Here is a 21,155-nt window from a genome sequence, read left to right on the forward strand (position 1 = left end):
CTTTCAGAAATTTATAGTTAAGGAAGTAAAATAGACATATAAACATATATTACATGAATCCAAAGTGGTGTGGAAAACAGTAAGATAAATAAAATAAGGCATAGTAAAATCTGCCTAGGCGTTTAAGTGAAGGTGGTATTTGAACAAAGTTTTGAAAAATTAATGAACATTTATAATTTTAAATTGAGACATTTAGAGGGTGATGGTCATGGTAGGGGGCACTTGTGGGAAGAAGCACTGGATGTTATGTGGAAACCAATTTGACAATAAACTATTAAAAAATAAATTGAGACATTTAGTATTAAACCAAAATAGTGACCCCAAATTATAGACATTATTCATACCTCTGTCAGTGGCACCAATTTCATCTACTAGCAGCACAAATATTGTTCTTCGGTCTTCTAAGCCTAAGAAGTGAGCTCATAAATAATGCCTTGAAAGTCGAAAACGGAAAGACAAACTATTGCATGTCTAAATTACAACTATTTGTAAACAAAGCCTCATTCCTAATAACCATAGTTTCAGGAACTTAACTAAATGTGAAATGTACCACGCCCCTCTACGACTTCTGGAACTTCTCAGCAACTGTCACTTATTGGCTGGGCAGCTTGAAGGTCACAGTTTCTCTTCTGCAAGGCTCTTGGGTCAGCTACTGACTTTTTAGTGTGAGGACTGCTTATGCATTTAACATTATTATCATGGCTAGAACTCATTTCTAGTGTGCTTTTGGGTTTGGATCTCAATCTTCTCTAGAAACTAAAATGAGAGTCAGGAATATAATGGTGATAAGAACTCAAAATGAATATGGACAAGAGGAATCTCATCACAAAATAGCATGATGAGGCCTCACTAATTAGGAGTATTCTTAATTGGTAAAAATATTGTCAGAATTTCTTATAATGCAAGCATATTTTCCTGTGGCAAATGAATATTTCCAAAGTGTTAGAAAATATTTTTCTTATGTAGGTATGCATACTTTACCTTGTATCATAGCACATATCTCTGTAAACTAGTCAGATCACCTTTTAGACCAAATTGGAAAAGCAAAGAGGAAAGGAGTCAATAAATGAGTATAAATATAAGCTCTAAAAAAGAAAGCCTTTTAAAAATTGCCTTAATTATCTAATGTGAGTTCATGAAAACTGACCAGAATCCTATAAAATGCTTCTGTTGGCCCCGTTAGTTTCTCAAAAATGAACTAGGAGTTAGGAGATCTGAGTTGTATCTTGGCTCTGCTCCCATCTACCTGTGTAAGCCTAGGTAAAATACTAGCATGGCCCTGATGGATTTAGTTACCTCTGAGGAAATTTCTGCATGACATGGCTAGCCCTACCCTTCTGAAATCCCTTCAAGTCATTTATTAATTTACCTTAAATGCTACAATTACTTAAAGTAAATCAGCCCAAACCATATAATTTGTGAGATATTAGGATAGACACATTTCGATGAGGTCTATTTTTCATGTTAATAAACATTCCTGCTATCTGTTTGGGTTAAAACCTCTCTGATTCAAATTTAATTTAAAGAACATGCAGGCAAAATAACTACCTCTAAAGGCTGTTGTAGGGCAGGGATAGATTCTAGGTTACATTGATTTCCCATTTGCAGGAACTTAGAACAACTTGTTCAATAATTATATGATTAGCCTTCATATAACTGCTATAATAATATTCCCTAAGTGTTGTTGGAAAGATATCCTTAAGCATAACATTTTGGTAGATTTGGTTTATGTATTGGATTATTTTATTATCAGAGGTTTCATTTGCATTTTCCCTAGTCATCTCAAGATATGTAACATAGAAGGCTAAGAGTGTACATGCTTTTACTTATTTGTAGTTTAACATCTTCCACCTAAAACTTGGAACACCAATTTTCTTAGGTAAAATTTGAACTTCAATTTAGTTACTTCCTCTTATACGAATTGTACCTTTTTTTCATCATTCTACTTTTTTCCTAGATTCTTGTTCATTCTTGATCACGAAACCTTTCTCTATACCCGAAGTACATAATAGAGGAAAGCCTCAGTGGAATGGAGTAGGAGAGATAATCATAAAAACCCACATTGAGCTAAATGACCCCTGGGATGCAATTTGAAGATGAGCGTTCCAAATTATTTTTTCTCTGTCCAGATGACAGACTAATGAGAGAATCAATCAATCAGTCAATCAAACTCAATCAATAAGAAGAGACCAAGGCTAATCTGAGCAATGATGGATGGTACTTGAAAGTGAATTAGTGACTGATTTGGAGAGATTTCAGAGGGGTAGGAGCTAACAATGGCAAATCAAGTTAACTTGTATATACCGCTGACAGGATGTAGGGTGGGCAACAGCAAATTCCGTCCAATAGCCTCGAGCTGCTTGTGGAGCTGACCTAGAGGCTGCTTCAGATCTGATGGATTGAAACAAATCCATCTGAAATCATTTTTTCAGCCTTATAATTTTTGTAATAATATTTATCAAGCCTAGAAACCTGCATTTAAGCATCTGAAAACATCTGAACACAGCCCAACACTTCCCAACAATGCCTCCATGACAAAATTCTGTTGGCTGCTAATTGGAAAAAACACAAGTAGTAATTAGAAGGCATTCTGTTGGCTTGCTGGGAGGCTCCTCCCCGAAATGGTTAAAATAGGTAACCACCTGTTTTATAGGGTAACCACCTCATTTAAATTTTTGGAGTGTTGTGTTAGCAATGCATATTTACTTTTCTTTCTTTTTTACTTTTTTAGTCATGTAAGATTTGTGCACCAGCTTAAAAATCAAACCATGCTACAAATGGTTATTAATATGGCCATGACTGGGGCCTCCTCACTCCCTCTAGAGACAAAGTCCTTCTTATGTCAGTTCACCTCAGTGCCTATCTAAGCCGCTGCCCTTCCTCCCAGTCCTTTCCAGGCCGTGGTGCCAGCAGACTCTTTTCCCCAGGTTTGACAATCAACCCGTCAGCAAGATGATTGCCAAACAGAAGAGGAACATTTTGTAATGCATCCTGAAAGAATGTCAAACCCAGACTTTTAGCAAATTCAAGTAAGCAAAACTTAGACAAAGAGAAAGTGTGTGCTTCACAATCTCTCAGCCTTTGAAGCCCAGGATTCCAGCCCGGGGCCTATGGTTTTGATTGGACCGTACCACTGGATGAAGATATTAGTGCTGCAAATCCAATAGGCATTTATTCACTCTAGAAAGTTTTTATATTGGAAAATATAACTACAAGCGTGTTTTGTTTTCTGCTATATCCATTTCCCCCTCATTTCATTACTATTAGGAAACATTATCCAATATTTGGCAGTCTCTGTTTAGTCTCATGTTTCTGATGTTCCTCCCCTGTACTCTTCTTCTCCTCCCTCCCCTCCTGCCCGCCCCCCACAAGCAGAGGCAGACAGCAGGTTTTGAATGTTTCTGTTTGTAACAGACATCCCCTTCCTAGCTCACAGCTGCCTCTGGCCCTGTTATATAGCAGACTGGTGAGGTTACACGGATACTCAGAAGTGTCTTCTGTGGCTTTGACAGTACCCTGGTGGATTCAGCTGATTAGTCAAAGCCAACTGCTTATTTTCAGGGATTTATTCTATTTTCCTACTCTGCCAATATCACCTGAGGACTAGATGCTTTTAGTCAGAATCTTCTGCAGTTCAAGGAGCTACAAAAATCTTCCTTTATTCCAGGAGTCTAATGTCCATGCTTGAATAAACAGGTTCCTCTTATTCACTATGAAGGAAGTATACAACTTTTAAAGGAGCAAGTGAATGTCTGGGTGCTCTTCTTTTCAACAGAGAATGGATATGTTTGGAGGCACAATGTTTTAGAGACAGTGGGGAAAGCAGGCATTAAGTATATATTTTAAGGATTGTAATTTGGTGCACACTTTCCTAGAGGCAGTTTAGTTCTTTGTATCAAGTTTTAAATGCACATACTCTTGATCAAAGTTTTTCACTTTAAACTATTGTATCCCCAAAGTATACTAGCATATATATTCAAGGAAGACTGTATAAGGATATAAGGATGTTTGTATGGCATTGTTTACAATAAGAAAAGATTAGAAGTCATCTGAATGTCCATTTAGGGGACTAGTTAAATAAATTACCAGACAGCCATCCAATAGATTCTTTAACAATTGTAAACAAAAAACAATTGTTATAAGAATGAAGCAGATTTATAGATATCAATATGGAAAATTTCCAAGATATACTAAGTATCTAAGAAGGCACAAATAATGCTCTTTTTTGTAAGTAAAAGGGGGCTTTATGTATAGATCTATATGTTTGTATATGTGTGGCCTATCTTGACATACTATTATGAGCAGTTGCCTTTAGTGAAGGGAACTGAGGAGCTGAGAAAAGGGTGGAAAGAATCTTACCTTTCCCTGTATGCCTTTTGATGAAGCTTAAAATGTTTACCTTGTGAATTTAATTCCTACTCATATAAGTAGGTAATTAAATAACCTGTAAATAAAGATGTTAATTTTTCATCTTCCTGTTAGGATTTCTTCTTACTGTTTGGTTTTCACAGAAAGGATTCTCTTCCTGGTCCTTGGAATCAGATAGACCTTTAGTTCTGGCCCCCACTGACTAGCTGTGTGATACTCAGCAAACGATTTAGTGTTGTTTAGAGCCTCACCCTTTCCCCCCTTTTTGTAAATGAGATTAATAATATCTCAAGACTTACTGGGAGACTTAAGTAAGACAAGGTCCCTCCCATAATGCCTAGGACAAAATCCTTAATGGATCTTTGATAAAAGAAAGCTAATTTCCTGCCCCTCTCAAGCCTTCAGGAGGTAATGCTGGTGAGACAGACATTTCTAGCACCGTACTGCAGCCAGAAATCTTTCCTGTACCCTTCTTTGAAGGCAGATCTTCCCCTCATAGCCCACTAGAAGTTTTACAGCTTACTAGGTTTAAACAACAACAACAAAAAGACAAGAAGTTACCATAATGCAAATAAACAATACCTCTTCTCCACTGGTGTTATGATTCAAAACAGGTCTCTGATGAGGACCTCAGCGTGGCAGCAGAGCAGGTGGGGCCCTGGTCCCAGCAAGCTTCCACCACCCTCCCCAGGGCTCCTGAACCTTTAAGGTTCTTTGCTTCTGTGACCCGTAAGCCCCTGTGGGTCCTCTTAGTTCTGGCAGCTGCTCAGCTCAGGAAGACCAAACAGTCACTGAGCTACCGGGAGTCATTTTCCCCCAGTCTCCTGGGGCCTTTACATTCAAAAAGAGGGTTTTTGGGTTTTTTTCATTCTTTTTATTTTAGTTTTCAGACGTGTATAAAAAACTGTTTCCATTTTGATGGGAAAAGAGGATACTTATGAATAAATCACTTAGTCTCTAGGGAAACTGCTGTTGCAAAGGAGTGTGTGTGCCTGTGTGTGTGTATGTACAGTCTTCTTTTCTGAGATCACCAGAGAATCTGAAGCAACTGAAATGTTTTGCTTTTGTTCACCCTTGTGGCCTTGGTCTAGCTGAAGTATGCCACATCCTGGTTGTTTTACACACACTGACTCCAGATGCTACTGAAGCCAGAGTTTGTGGACTCGAATTCACAGAGAGGCACTGAGTTCTTCTGAGCTCTGGTGAGAGTCGCAGAGCCCACAGTACTTTGCACCTGTCTCCATTACCATTCACCACATTGCACTGTCTACATCAATTTGTAGTGGAGGATTGAAGTGGAGGGTGCTAGCTCTGAAGTCCATCAGATCTGAATATGAAAGCCTGGCCTTGGTATTTTCTAGCTGGGTAGCTTTAATGTCTTAGTTTGTTTCAGCTGCTATAATAGAATAACTTGGGTGACTTATAAACAATGGAAATTTATTTTTCACAATTTGGGAGGTTGAGAAGTCCAAGATCAAGACACCTGTAGAATCAATGTCTATTGAGAGCCCATTCTTCAAGACAGGTGCCTTCTTGCTTACAACCTCACATGACAGATGAAGGGATGAAGCATTTCTCTGGGATCTTTTTATAAGGGCACTAATCTGATGGCTTCTGTCATTACAGCCTCCACCTTCTAATACCATCACACTGGGGGTTAGGATTTCAACATATAAATTTTGGGTGGGACCAGGGACAGGGACATAAACATTCAGATCATAGCACTTGGGTAATTTATGGAATCTGTTAAAGCTATGGTTTCTTCATCAGTGATACAGGGATAATAATGATACCTACCTCATGGGGCTGGTGTGCCCACCACATTTCTTGGCACATGGTGAGCCTTCACTCAGCGGCACTGCTAACTCAGACTCTGGCTGTCTTTCTGCTTGATACTGAGTTCTTGTAGGGCAGGCACTCTGGCTTTCCCTTTATTTTATCCCAAGTGCCCAGCACATTGCCTAAGCACTTAATGAATAAATGAGATCTCCAGAGCAAAATCACAATATGGCTGATTTTGTGACACATTTACCATTCTTATTTGACTGGCATCCTTTGGAAGTCCCCCTTTTAACATCATTTTCTTCTTGACTACTCCTCTGCCTTTGGAAAACTCTTCCACTTCTATGTTTTATTTTATAAATTATCTTCCACAGGTGGCTTATTATAACTTGTTTTCTTTTTTGTCTTAAAGAAATTCTCTCATCCTCAAGATCAATAGAAAAGAAAAAAAAGAGGATTTCAGAGGTTTATAGCAAATTTTGTCAGTATTTTTTGTTACTTAAAATGTACATTTGGCTAGAAAGTAAGAAAGATAATTGCTTTCCATAATTCTGCATACAATTCTCTTAGGTCTATCCTATGGCATTATCTTTAGACCCTTTCTCATCAAAATTTGAGTTGGGCCTCTTTTAAATTTTCATGTAGCTTCATGATACTCAAATGCAAATAGATCACTATTGAGTTGTTTCAAGATATAGATGGTGACTTTCAAAAAGTGAAAATGAACCAGTTGCCTCTTTTGTATTTGACCTAGATTACTATAACATACTACCTAACAAAATGGGCACAACTTGATTCATACTTTCCCCTGAATATTAATATTATGATTATAAAAGAGAAGGCACAATAGTTTTTCTGTTTCCTGGAGAGAAACCTTTTCACTTCTGCTTTTCAGACATGACCAAAGAAGGCTCTGATTTCTTTGTTGTCAGAAAGGAAGAGCTGGAAGAGAACAGAGAGGTCATTCCAACCCTTCATTTTGCTGAGACACTGCATGGCTTAGCCAGGATCACAGAGCTAGTTAATAGCAGGGTGGTAAGTAGAAGCCAGACCTCCTAAACCATTGTTCAGTGATTTTTCTAATCCACTTAATGCCTTTTCTCCTACACTGAAGATTTAGAGGTTTTAGTGATGCATTTTCTAATATTGTTGCTCTTAAATAATTTAAAGAATGATGGCAGAAGATTGATTTCATGAAGGAATTCCATAGGCAGTTAAAGGTGTACCTATATTCAGATGAGAGAAAACAAAAATGAGAGATCAAACATAATGTGCTTAGGATCATATTTGTCACAAAAATCAGTATTTTGTGACCTAATTTATTATCTATTTATGGAGATGAGTCTAGTGCACATGAAATGAATGATATACAGATGTTTTGTGAGGTGATAGATTCCATGGTACAGAGAAAATGTTTATTGAGAACTGTAGGAGTGAGAGAAAACTTCATGGAGAAGATGAGACTAAATCTAGGTCCTGAAGAACAAGCAGGGTTTGGATATGGAGCTGGAGAAGCAGGACATTCCATACAAGAGCAAGAGCATTGGAAGGGGCAGTGGAGCCGTGTGGGTGTGTGTCTTGTGTATTCATGAGAGACTGGTGAGGAAGCCAGTCTGACTGGAAAATAAGGATGGGCTGGTAGGGTGGAGTCATATTATAAAGGACTTTGAAAGTCAGGTAGAAAAGGTCAAACTTGTAGACTAAAGTGAACACACTTTGCATTTTGAACTAAAGCATGACTCTGTAGAGACTTTTTGAGACTGCTACTTCGGCAGTTTGGTTTGGAGAATCCAGATGGCTAGTTATGAGGCATTTCAGTATCTAGGCAGGAGATAATAAGATGGCAGAGACAACTGGAGATGGAAAAGAAAAAGCAAGTATAAAGATATCCCTAAATAATAATTGCTTGGGTAGCCGGTTAGATTTGGTAGATCAAGAAAAGAAATTGTTCCAATTTAGATCCAAAACTCAGAGAAGTGACCAATCTGACAGAAATTTGTCTGAACTTTATTTCCTACAAGGACTAGGATTTACGCTGATTGCTCTAATGGAACCTATTCCTGGTCAGCACCTACTCCTCTCTGCATCTCTCTTCTTGTTTTAGGTTACAGAGTTACTGTATTAGAGGTGTGTCTTATTTCCTTTAAAAAAAACAATATTCGTAAAAAAGTTGCTTGGTTCCTTGCACCTGCCTTTTGATTGTTGACTTTGCCACTTAGTTATCTCATTGTTAAATATATAAAGATTCCTGGAGCCCATTAGTCTCTGCAGGTGGGAATGTATTTAATCTATGGGAGAAAACAAAATTACGTACCTGGCCTGTTTGTTCTGTGACTAATAATGTAGTCACACTGATCTATTCTCTATGCCCAATGAGTTCCCAAAGGTTTTTGTATCAGGAGGGAAAGGGGTATTAGATTTAATGGTTTAATTCAGATATATAACCAAGGGAGGCCGTTGGGAGACCCTGGATATACTCAATAGGTGACTGATGAAATTTAAAAAGATTGTTGGTTGGGCTCCTGGGTGCTCAGTCAGTTAAGCATCTGACTTCAGCTCAGGTCATAATCTCACTATTTGTGGGTTCGAGCCCCATGTTGGGCTCTGTGCTGTTCAGAGCCTGGAGCTTGCTTCATATTCTGTGTCTCCATCTCTCTCTCTTCTTCCCCGACTCATACTCTGTTTCTCTCTGTCTCAATAATAAAAAAAAAACCCATAAAAAACAAAATAATATAAAAATAAAAAGATTGTAGGGTATAGAGAAACCTGTAGATCTTTGTACAAGAGAGTGACATTTTTTCTGGTATACAGGACATCCTATTCCCTCATTGCCATGTCTCCTTCATCCTGAGAGAGACTTAAAAGAAAATAAGCTAGAAGAGTACTGTGCTGCAAGTGTTCCTAATGCCAACAAACATTTATGTAGTAAAATATTATTATTACTATTATTATTATTATAACTATTATTATTATTTAATCCTCACAGTAGTCTTATGAGGTAGATATAATTATCATCATCTTACAGATAATGACACTGAGAAAGTCTGAGAGAGGTAAAATAAAATGGATGTCAAATCTTCTATCTGACTTTGAATCCTGAATTTCACTCCAATGTGGAGAGTATGGGCAAGAAGTCAGGATTCAAGAAACTGCCAACTTGTTTACATGTTTTATTTTTCAATTATGTGACATTAGTTCCTTATGGATTGTTTGGCCTTGTCTGTTACAACAAATAATTCAGAGAGTTGTATATTTCTTTGCATTGGCTTTTAGCTCCTGTGAATTAATTATGCTATATGAAGTCATCCTAATAACTGTTTAAAAAAATTTTTTTTAATGTTTTGTTTATTTTTTATACAGAGAGAGACAGAGCCTGAGAGGGGAAGGGGCAGAGAGAGAAGGAGACACAGAACCAGAAGCAGGCTCCAGGCTCTGAGCTAACTGCCGGCACAGAGCCCGACACGGGGCTCGAACCCACGAATGTGAGATCTGACCTGAGTCAAAGTCGGAGGCTTAACCGACTGAGCCACCCAGGCACCCCTTAATGGCTGTTTAAATTATCCAACCATCCAAATTCTTGTTTTTCTTCTTACAAGGTCTGGCTTGACTTGGGGGAAAAATGGATCACTATTCCAGTTGCCTGGAATGGTAACTTCTACCTGTACTTTGGGACTTTGGCTCAAAGTCAATGTGGTTGTGCAAGGGAAGGGTAAAGTGGCTGGGTTGAGGTTGTATATTCTGTCAGCCATTTTTACAAGTGCAGTATTTTGAGAAGAATGTTGCTACATGGCTAGAGGAAGTGTTGGGTTGCAAACACACTTGGTGTGGTTTGCTATGCTTTTACTTATCCCCCCACCCCCATTAAGCTGTCTTTACCAGTTTGTCTTTTGGACACTTGCCACTCTAAAATAGAGTTTTGTGAATGGTGACATGTTCTGGGCTTAAACCTGTAGCAAATCATCAACATTGCTCCTCTTTTTAAATTCCAAGAAAATATACTAGGCACCAAGGAAAAATTGGCTGGCATTTCTTCTGATTGTGATAAAATCATTGCATTCCTTGACTAAAAGATTTTGAAAGGCCAGCTTATTCTTTCTAACTTGCTCCCACCTTCTTGACATGGATCCATTAAAAAATTGCTCAGAAAAGATATTGCATTTTATTGATCCCCTAAAGAGAGTCCAACTTATTTTTATTATTATTTCTGGTGTTTATCAATTTAGATTGTGTTTAAATAACTGGGGAAAAAAAAGCAGATGATGACAAGGTTGACCAACTCTATAGTCATTTTCCTGTTTGTTTTGGCTCAATACATAGCCAGTTGAATTAATTCTGTAAATATCAGCTATTCTCATGGAAGAAAAAACTGGACTGGATTATGTGACTCTCAGGTCACAAACACATAACCTCATTATCACCAAATTCATCCTTCATCTAATTAAAATCCCTGAGGGTGCAATTCAAGTAAACCTCCTCTGAAGCTGCCATAAATAGGGGTGGAAATAGCTTCTTGCTGTTGGCTGTATAAGAAATCTCTATGTATGGGAAAATAAAAAAAAACATCAGATCCTTACAATAAATCATTAGAGAACCTTTTGCTGGTGAAGTAATCTTAGGGACCTAAAGTAGCTCAGTAAATATGAAATTCCTCATAAACAATTTAGGACAAAAAGCAACAGTGGTAAAAATTAACTATTCTTTAGAGAAAGCTCTCCCAGGGTTTAAAATGAATTCTCCATAGGGGGCCTGGGTGGCTCAGTTGTTTGAGCAGCCACATCATGACCTTGTGGTTTATAAATTTGGGCCCCACATTGGCCTTGCTGCTGTCAGCACAGAGCTTACTTCAGATCCTCTGTTGTCCTTTCTCTGCCTCTCCCCACCTCTCAAAGATTGACATTAAAAAAATAATTAAAAAATCAAATGAGCTGTCCACACAGAGGAGGACAAAGGAAAGTAATAGGTAAGACCAAGACTATAGGAGCAGAACCAAGCTATTGGCCTGATCATTTTTGCTGAAAACTGTCATAACTTTAGGGAAGAGACATTTTTAGTCACTACCCAGACATACCTGTGTGCAATACTGCAGTGTTGCTTTATTTAAACACCTACTACTCTGTTGACTATTTATCCATAGTTGACCTTGTCATTCTCAAATCCTCTTGTGTGCTGGCTCTGGCTTAAGATCTTTCTCCATTACCATCTGAAGCAAAAGTGTCTGAACAGGATGGCCTCTACCATCTGAGTGAAGGGCTATTCCTGCTTGGGGTTAACAGATCCTTAAAGTACCTAATAAATGAAATGAGGTGAGGACCTCATGCTAGTACTCTGAGCAGGACAGAGGCACTGACCCCCATTACAGCTGATAAGAGGATGCAGATCTTGGGGAATGTTCCAACCAATGGACTTCCTATTGGCAGTCTTTTGCATATGTTCATGCAGATAACTCACACGTATTACCAGAATTACCCAGAACACTTAAATAATTATACTTTCCTGTGCCCTCTTACCTGATATTTCAGTCTTGTAAGTTTGAGATAGGACTCCTGAAAGATTCTTGGAGACTTTCCTCTAATTGAGCTTATACAAAGGAACCATTTATCTCAAATGAATGGGAAAGCTCTTTACTATTAGCCCTTATTGAACCAGTTATATCTGCAGCAAAGTTCATGGAGGACACCCAGGTCTTTATCAGGATTTCCAACTAGCACAGGTTTTTCTTAAGTCACCTGGAATTTCTCAGATGTGAGCTGATGGGCAGTGTGAGGGGTAGAAGTGCTCATCTTCTCAGGATCCTAATTGCAGGATCAGCCTTTTTAAATTTTTTATTATTATTTTTTTTTCCTGTCAAATTCCTCCCCTGGCCTGGAAGTAGATCATTGGCTTACTGTCCTGGCCTGGCGCAAGACCTACCACACACAGGTTGTATATGGTGTGCTAGATGTGAGTGCTGTGTGACCTCTCTATTGGAGCCCCTTCTTCTTCTTACATGCCGACTACTACCTCAGTTTACCAGAATAACTTTCCAGTTTTTCATTTAATCTGCAGCCTAGCATGAGTCTTAGTCTATTATCCCAGCCACCTGTCTTACTGCCTGGCTCTTGACTCTTTTCTCCTGTGGCTTGATCTCTGGACTCCTGCTGACCAATCCTACAGTACATGGAGTAGAGTAACTTGTGGGGCTAATAGTGTATCCCCAGATATAAACTGCTTTGGTTGGAAGCTGATTCAAGCACCTTCTATGCTTATAGTTTGCACAAGTGACCTAACCACTCTTTAGTTTCTTTACTTTACTGTCTTCTTAAAAAATTTTTTTTTGAATGTTTGTTTACTTTTGAAAGAGAGGCCAAGACGAATGCGAGTTGGGGAGGGGAAGAGAAAGAAGGAGATGCAGAATCTGAAGCAGGCTCCAGGTTCTGAGCTGTCAGCACAGAGCCCACGTCAGTACAGAGCCCAACACAAGGCTAGAATTCACAGACTGCAAGATCATGACCTGAGCTGAAGTCAGATGCCCAACTGACTGAGCCACCCAGACACCACACTTTCTTCGTCTTTCTTATCTTAGTTTCTTCACCTGTAAAACAGAGAAATAATAGTATGTACCTCACAGAATTGTAAGGACTAAATGAGACAATGCATGTAAAATATTTAGAAAATATTTAATACTTAATAAGTAGAAGCTACTCTCATGATTATTACTGGCTTATTTGGAACTGTGAAATAATTGCCTGCTTAATTACAAATTTTGTCTGCTTGCTACATGGAGTTGAGTTCACCACATCCTTTGGATGTCCTATTGTGCTGCCCAGTATATGAGTTCCCAGCTGCTTATTCTCCCCCTTTCCCTGCAGTGTCAGCAGCATTTCTGGAGACCCTGTGAAACTCTTGCCCAACTAGCCTCATTAATGACAATTCATCCTCTTCAATTTTCTTGCCTTTTTTTTTTTTAAACTGAATTGGCCAAGTTCCTTCAACTTCATTGGCTTTAATTTTCAATCACTCAGTCATCTTTTTGTCTACACTTTAAGCCTTTTCCAAAATCTTTTCTTACTTAGTTGCTTTTCCCAAATATGGTTTACAAAGGCTACAAACTAGGCTGAGGATTCAGAGATTGTCTTGGGGTTTCTATGTGCTCTCCCTGCTTCTCCATTCAGGATTGCACTAATAGGTTGAACCTCAGCATACAGCTCATCTTTGGCTGCTAACATGCTCTTGCAAAAATAAATAAGATCTCAAGAAACTGCTGATCGATTACAGAGAGCTTAGGGGTAGGCTGCCTCTTTTGTGGTGGTGAAAGTAAGGAAATAATGATGGGAAAAGAAGAGAAAGAATATTGCTATTTATTCAGTAAATATTTAACTAGTGCCTATTTTGTGCCAGGTATTGGTCTAGGTACTTAAGAGAATAAGAACGAATAAAACAGACACAGATCTATGTCATAGAATTTCTCCATCAAAGGTGGACACAAAATTAATAGTTGTATTTTAATAAAAAATATTTTTATTAACATTTGGAAGTTTTAGAGTTTAAACAGATCATCAAAGATTCAGAATTATGACATTTCATAACATGCTTGGCAAAATATGGATATTATTAGTGATATTTGAATTAGAAAACAAATTTAATGAATAATAAATTAATAAAATTTTACCTTGATATTTTTGTTTTTTGTTTTTTCATTTTTTGTTTTTGTTTTGTTTTTGTTTGAATAAGCTCCATGCCCAATGTGGAACCCATCATGGGGCTTGAACTGATCATGACTGTGAGATCATAACCTGAACTGAGATCAAGAGTCAGACTAAGCCACCCAGGAGCCCTATCTTGATATTTTTCACATTTTCAAAAGCTGAACTGAATTATGAAAGGCATACAATTTTATCCTGGTAACCTATAATCTTCTAGAAAATGTTGATGTGGCTTGTGAGGCTCCAGGAGGGCAAAATTTGCAAATACTCTTTGAGAGTGATCAGTCATCCTGTAAGAGGTATTGGTGACATTTTGGATTAAAAAATCAGATCTTTATGTATTATAATTTTCTGAGTAGTGGCAGGGGTGAGATGTCCCTGTCTGAAAAGAGTTAAGGGTGATGGTGGCAAGAGCAGTGAGAGGGCAGGTGTGACAAGTGGCTTAAAGATCATGTTCTCCACACATCTCTGCAAGGTTGTCTGGTGGGTGCAGGGTTATTTCAGGACATTCTGGGGGCAGCAAAACTGACAGAAGATATAGAAAAGGGAGGGTATTTTTCCTCTAGCCTTTAAAAATAGAAATCACATGGGAAGAGTCACATCTTAATTTTTTTATAAACTAACATTTTAATATCATGGAAAAGAAAATTACATAAAACCCTGTTTTAAAATCATTCTGATATTTTAGTATATTTAAATTACATGTTAAAATATTAAAAAAATAAAGTACGGCTCTTAAAAGAATAAGAATGGAAATTTAGAAATTCAAAGCTAATTCAAAGAACTGTATTTGAAAATCTAGCCTGTATCCAGCATTTTGCCAAGGCCCTGTGAATACAAAAGTTGCGTATGACACATGTCTAGTTCTCAAAGAAGTCACAATATAGTATAGGGTGAGAGTGACACATGCAGCACCAGATGAAAAGTTATTCAGTGTGGTAGGTGGTCTATCAGGCTAGATCTCCTCAAATTTCCATGGGAGGAAGGTAGGCGGTTTCTGGGAAGTTTTATGACCAAGGTTTCTTTCTTTCTGTTTTTACCTTTATGTTTCTTTATGCTTACCTTTATGTTTTTACCTTTATGGTCTTATGATTTAATTGTATATGTGACTTTTTATGGAAGTCATCTCAAATCCTTTTGATAAGTAAAAAATATCCTTAATCAATCAGTAAAGATAATCATCTGATAAAGGAAAATTTGGGTAAAAAAATCAGACATGAGATCAGAGTAATCTTAAACCATTATATATAAAACATCCCTCAAACAAATAGGCTGTTCAGAAAAAGTCTCCGTGAATTTGCTGGAGGGTTTGTCAAAGGTCATGTTGTTTCCTGATTCAAAGAGATTATCACTGGGTGATTTCCTTACAGTCATCTGTCTCCTTTTCTTTTTTACTCTAGTTAAAGATCACAAAGAATCTGACCAGTATTGGGAAGAGAGAGAAACTGTGAAGAAGGAGGATTCTTCAGATAGGAAGACAGATGAAATTATAGTTGTGGGGGATTATAAGAGAGGAGTATTGGGCCCTGACTAGGTAGTTAGAAAGGAGATGGTTAAAAACTTGGATCCTGTGTCTGATCCCAGAGAGCAGATTTAAGAGGTAAGCTTTCACTCAGTAGCTCCAAAGTACAATCAGATGAGTATAGTCTAAATGTTTCCAATTCTGAAAGTGAAGTCAGGGAAAAATTTTCTTTGAGCCTGAGAAGCAACATTGCATTAACTTAAATAGGTAGCAGCAGGAATCAAAGGATCACATGATGGAAGGGGCCAATTTATTTTGTGTAGTTTTAAAACTGCATTTTGAATTGTTTATAGTTAGCAATTTAATATGACAGGAAAAGATAGGATTCACTAGGCAGAGAGGGAAAGATTACAACCTGAGGTCCCTGGGTGGGGAAAAACAATATTTTGGAACAAGACTGGGAGTGTCTGACCATAGCAGACCCCATCAGGTGTAAGGTTAAGAATGTAACAGACCCCACCTACTCCTTTTCTGGTTTCCCTCAGAAATTTAACAAAAGACCTAAGTATGGCTATAGGCTACCTGATTATACAACGGAATTGAGCCAATCAGAAATGGACCATGCAGCACCTAGCGCTCTCCAGCCAATAAGGGTAGAACCTAAGAAGGAACAAGGGGGAAGGGAAGAAGGGGACGACCAGAACGTTATAAAACAAGGACCCCTGACTGGAGTCTACAGGCATTCACTTTGGAATGTCTCCTTTATAAAGATAGTTTTCCTACTATTCTTACTTTCTAATCTTATACTCCAATAAAATTTTGCCTGCCGCTCATTTTATTTTGTGTCCACCTCTTCATTCTTTGAAGAGGTGAGACAACAAACCCCAGGGTTTGAGGTAAAAAATCCTGCAACATTGATAGTTTTCTATTTGTGTTGTTATGTTAGTAAAAGCTGCTTTTATACAAAAATGAAAACTAACTCAATTGTATGCTAAACAGTCTGAGAGATTTTTCTGGTGAAAACTAGCTGGAATATATAATATAATCAGGGATTACATTGTGTCCCTTAGTGTCATTGACACAAATCGCAAGCACAGTGATCCTGCCCAAGAAGAATTAACGAGCCTTGCACATCCCGAGTAACAGTAAACAGCAAATCATGGCAGAGATTGGCCAGAAACCACCGTAAATCAAGAGTGGAGCATACTACATTGTCATTGCTTACTCCTGTGTCCCCCGTTTGGTGATAAATTGTGAGTGCAGGGACTGTATTAGACTTACTTAAAGTTAAAGCTCTAGAGCTCGAAAGTATGTGATGCATAGTTGCTGTTTGGAAAACCTTATTAAATGTATTGGAAACTAGGGTGAGGAGTGAGGAGGGAATCAAAAAGGAGGTGTATGAGGACCTCACAACTGAACTGAATTTATTTTCCAAATTTGCTTAGAATCCTCCTTGTCTTTTCCTATGAGCTGTAGATAGTTTATCTATAATGGCTTATTAGGTATTAATTTTAGTTTTCAAAGTATAGATTTGCCTTTTCATTGAAACCATGTTTCTTAACAACAATGGTAGTAATTTTATAGATTCTTTGCAGTCTTAGAATTAAGATTTCAGGGCCATTATGTGAGATCTCCAACCAAATTATATTTTCTGCTGCCTAAAATGCACCAAATCAAATAGACTGTAGTTTTGGGGGAATCCTTGACATGTAGGCCCATTTATTTTATAGAGAGTGGGTAACGTATGCCCTTTATAAAAGTGCCCATTTAATTCATCTGAATTAAGTGAGAACAACAAACAGAAGGGTTTTAACCACAGAGATAAAGTAACTCTGAGTTGCAAAGCCAAGAATGAGTGCAAGTTAATGGATTTGCATTAGGAACAGCTTAGGAGAGCCCATTAGAGCAGACAACTACAAAAATACAAAGTGGGATCTTGCAAAGAATTTTCTTCATAAGGATTAAGGATTAGTGTTGAAAATATGATAGCACACAGAAAAATAGCATTAGGAACTGGAAAAAAAAAAACATTTTCTAAAGGAGCCATTCTCAGCCAGAGTGCAGAAGACGCCTTTCAGCCGGAATGGCTTTTCCCGTCGCCCAGTGCCAGGTTTCTGTAGCATGGGCAGGCAGCTTTACACAGCTCCTTTCCTTCAGGAGTGCCAGCAAGGAGAGCTTGCAGAGCGTGCCTGCACAAGAGACCAGAAAACCCAGCCTCCTTAAAGTCTAAACAAGGAGAATGATTCTAAGATTCCCCTTCGTCAATCCTTGATGACTCTAGAGACAGTAGCCCTGGTGGTTTCATTATGTGATTTAAAAGAATGTATTGAAGAAAATGTCAGTAGGACCCTGTGACTGACTATACACCTTATACCACAAGATAAGGTCAGGTTTTCTTATCCTTGGTCATCATCAGTCTATTTTATATAGTATTGCTAGCCAGACTTTTTAGGGCATCCCAAAACTTCAGTGAACAATTCTAGACATCCAAGAAACATTTTTTTATAAAGGTACTATTTTTTAATAGCAAGCATATGAAAATAAAAATGGTTTGACGACCACCTCTTGGTGGCAAAGGTACAACATTTTTAGACGGTAAATAAACAGAAGGTTGTTTTAAGGAGTCATAAACCCAGGGAAAGAGAAAGTCTGAAGATAAATGCAAGACCAGGAGGGATGGTAGAAATGGAGAAGAATATCCTCCTGGGTGAGACGTCCTACGGCCCTGTGACTGCAGACAATGCATGTGGGCCAGGGATATCTGCAGTATCTGGCAGAACCTGAGTTACCTCTGCCCCCCACTCCCAGACTGAGTCAGAATGTCACTGTTAAGAGGATTCCCGAGGTGATTTATAGGCATGTTGAAGTTTGGGAACTCAGCTCTAGAAGTGCTGAGAGTCAGGGTTCTGAGTATGTCTACAATTTCTAGGGCTTTCCAACTTTTGCTTTTATGAGAAACACCTGGGGAAGTTGTTAAAAAGGCAAGTTCAGGGCCCTGATCAAAGAGGTTCTAATTCTGTAGACTTGTGTGGTATGTCGAAAAACGGTATTTCTAACAAATTTCTCAGGGATTCCAGAACAGATGGTCACTGGACATGCTTTATGGGACCTCTGCCACTGATATGAAGATCTGGCAAAGGAAAGCTATGCTTACCAAACGCAATCTATTGAAGCAGGTGAACATAAAAGGCTTCCTGTCTGGGAATAGCATAATGGAGTTCCATATCAGAGACATGGTACCTTGTCATGGACCCCAGGCCTCATCTTCCTAGCTTTATCTGTGTTCTAGTCACACTGAGCTCCTTGCTTTTTCCCAAAACTCAGTATGCACTTCACCGCCTCGGTCTTTGCTATGCTAATTTCTCTGCACAGGTTTCAGAGTCTGAAAGGCTGTGTTTAGATTCTAGCTTAAGGCATGTACTAGTTTGGTGACCTCAGGCAAGTGATTCATAGTCTCTGACACTCAGCATCCTCGTGAATAAAATGGGTAATGTAGTGCCTGTCTTATGAGGTTATTGTGACAATCACAAGAGAAATGGCCTGTGTAAAATATACAGCACAGTGCATAGAATTTAGCTGACATTTTGTGAATTATCATAACTATTCTTTTTATTGTTTTCTTTTGTTTGTTTGTTTGTTTTTTAGTTTGGAGAACTCCCATTTTTCTTCCAAGACTTAGTTACTCTTTGTAGCACTCCTTGATGAGCCTTCCCTACTGCCACCATGAACTGCTCATGCATCTGTGGTCTTATAACTACTTAAACATTTCTTTGTGTCCTTTTTAGACATGTGCTTTTCATTTGAACTCTGTCTCTTAAGTGAACTGTAGGCTCATCAAAACAAATAACAACAAAAACGAACCCTGCCTTTTCCTCCTTTGTAGTTTTAGCACCTTACACATAATTATCGTCAAGGCAAGGTGTTTATGTGTTTGGCACTCTTCTAAGAACCTATAATGTATTTACTCATTTAATCCTCAAAATAGCCCCATAGGTGGGTATTACCATTTATTCTATTGTATAGATGGAAAACTGAAACACGATGAGGTTAAGTAATTTGTCCAAGGTCACACTACTGAGTTGTAGACCTGTAATTTGAACACAGGCAATCTGGTTCCAGAATTCAAACCATAGCAGACCTTCAATAAATGCTTGTTGAATTTTATTACAACTGTGAATGGATAAACTTCAGGTGAGGTCTTTCCTTTTCAGAAAATGGGGTTCTGAAGATGGCAAAGGAGCTGGTTAAATCATTTTTCAGTTTTCTGATATATCTTATTAAACTGAAACAATACCAAAACAAATCACAGATGTAAAATGTGTAGTGTGTTCTTTCTGAAAGGAAACCTCAGATCTATTATGAAATTGTGATGACAGGTGTTTAGCTTATTTCAAAGAGCCAGATTTTGTAGAATAGCAGAAGTAAAGACTTTCTGACACTGACATTTTTTAAGCTTTATTGAGGTATAATTTACATATAATAAATTTGCTTATCTAAGTACATTTTGAGAATTTTGGTAGTTATGTATAACTGCATAATCTCCATCATAGTCAAGATATAGAAAAATTCCATCTTCCTAGAAAGTACCCGTGTGCCCCTTTGCACTTAATCCTCAACTCTGACCTTGGTTGCAGACAACCATTGGTCTGCTTTCTGTCACTATGGTTTTATCTTTTCTGGAGTGTCATGCAAGTGGAATTATACAATATGGTACTCTTTTGTGTTGGATTGTTTTTCTTAGAATAAAGCTTTTGAGATTTATCTGTGTTGTTGTTTGGGTTTTGTTTTTATCTGTGTTTTGTAAAAATGAAGTATAATTAACATTGTGTTATATTAGTTTCAGGTGTATAATATAATGGTTCAAAAACACTCTACATTATTCATTACTCACCTTGATAATTGTACTTTTAGTCCTCTTTATCTGTTTTACCTATCCCTCTACCCACCTCCCCTCTGGCAGCTACCAGTTCTATGTATTTAAGAGTCTGTTTTTTGTTTCTTTTTCTTTGTGTGTTCATTTGTTCTATTTCTTAAATTCTGCATACAACTAAAATCATGTGGTATTTGTTTTTCTCTGACTGATGTATTTCATTTAGCATTCTACCCTCTAGGTCCATCCATGTTGTGACAAATGACAAGATGTCATTGTTTTTTATGGCTGAGTAATATTCCACTGTATACATACACTACATCTTCCTTATCCATTAATTTATGAATGGACAGATGGGGGGTTGTTTCTGTAGCTTGGCTATTGTAAATAATGCTGCAATAAATGTAGGGATGCATATATTTTTTTCAAATTAGTGGTTTTGGTTTTATGGTATTCAGTAATAGAATTATTGGATTATATGGTAACTCTATTTTTAATTTTTTGAGGACACTCCTTGCTGTTTTCCACAGTGGCTACACCAATTTGCACTTTCACCCAATAGTGCACGGGGGTTCCTTTTCTCCACATCCTTGACAACACTTGCTATTTCTTGTCTTTTTTATTTTAGCCATTCCTGTTGTCTGTTGGCCATCTGGATATCTTTTATGGAAAAATGTCTATTCAGGACCCCTGCCCAATTTTTCATAGGATTATTATTTTCTTTCTAGTGTTGAATTGTATGAGTTCTTTATATATTTTGGATATTAATCCTTTATAGGATACTTCATGTACAATATCTTCTCCCATTTAGTTGGTTGCCTTGTTTTATTGATGATTTTCTTTGCTGTGCAGGAGTTTTTTTTTATTTTTGTGTACTATGTATTATTATTTTTAATCAGTAGTTTTTCTTATAAGTAGTGTTACATGTTATAGAAATACCATGATTTCTTTATCCATTTACTAGTGGATGGACATTTGTATTTTTCCCAGT

General features: G+C 37.8%; 1 long non-coding RNA gene across 1 annotated transcript in view; it reads left to right on the forward strand.

The window, feature by feature from the left end:
- Positions 1-7,050: 7,050 nt before the first annotated feature.
- Positions 7,051-21,155, forward strand: part of LOC115294664 — a 194,685-nt gene continuing 180,580 nt past the window's right edge. The window contains exon 1 of the long non-coding RNA XR_003910041.1: positions 7,051-7,185. This is a non-coding gene — a long non-coding RNA (uncharacterized LOC115294664). The remainder of the gene's footprint in view (positions 7,186-21,155) is intronic.

This window comes from Suricata suricatta, chromosome 6, assembly GCF_006229205.1.
Source record: "Suricata suricatta isolate VVHF042 chromosome 6, meerkat_22Aug2017_6uvM2_HiC, whole genome shotgun sequence".
NCBI lineage: Eukaryota > Metazoa > Chordata > Mammalia > Carnivora > Herpestidae > Suricata > Suricata suricatta.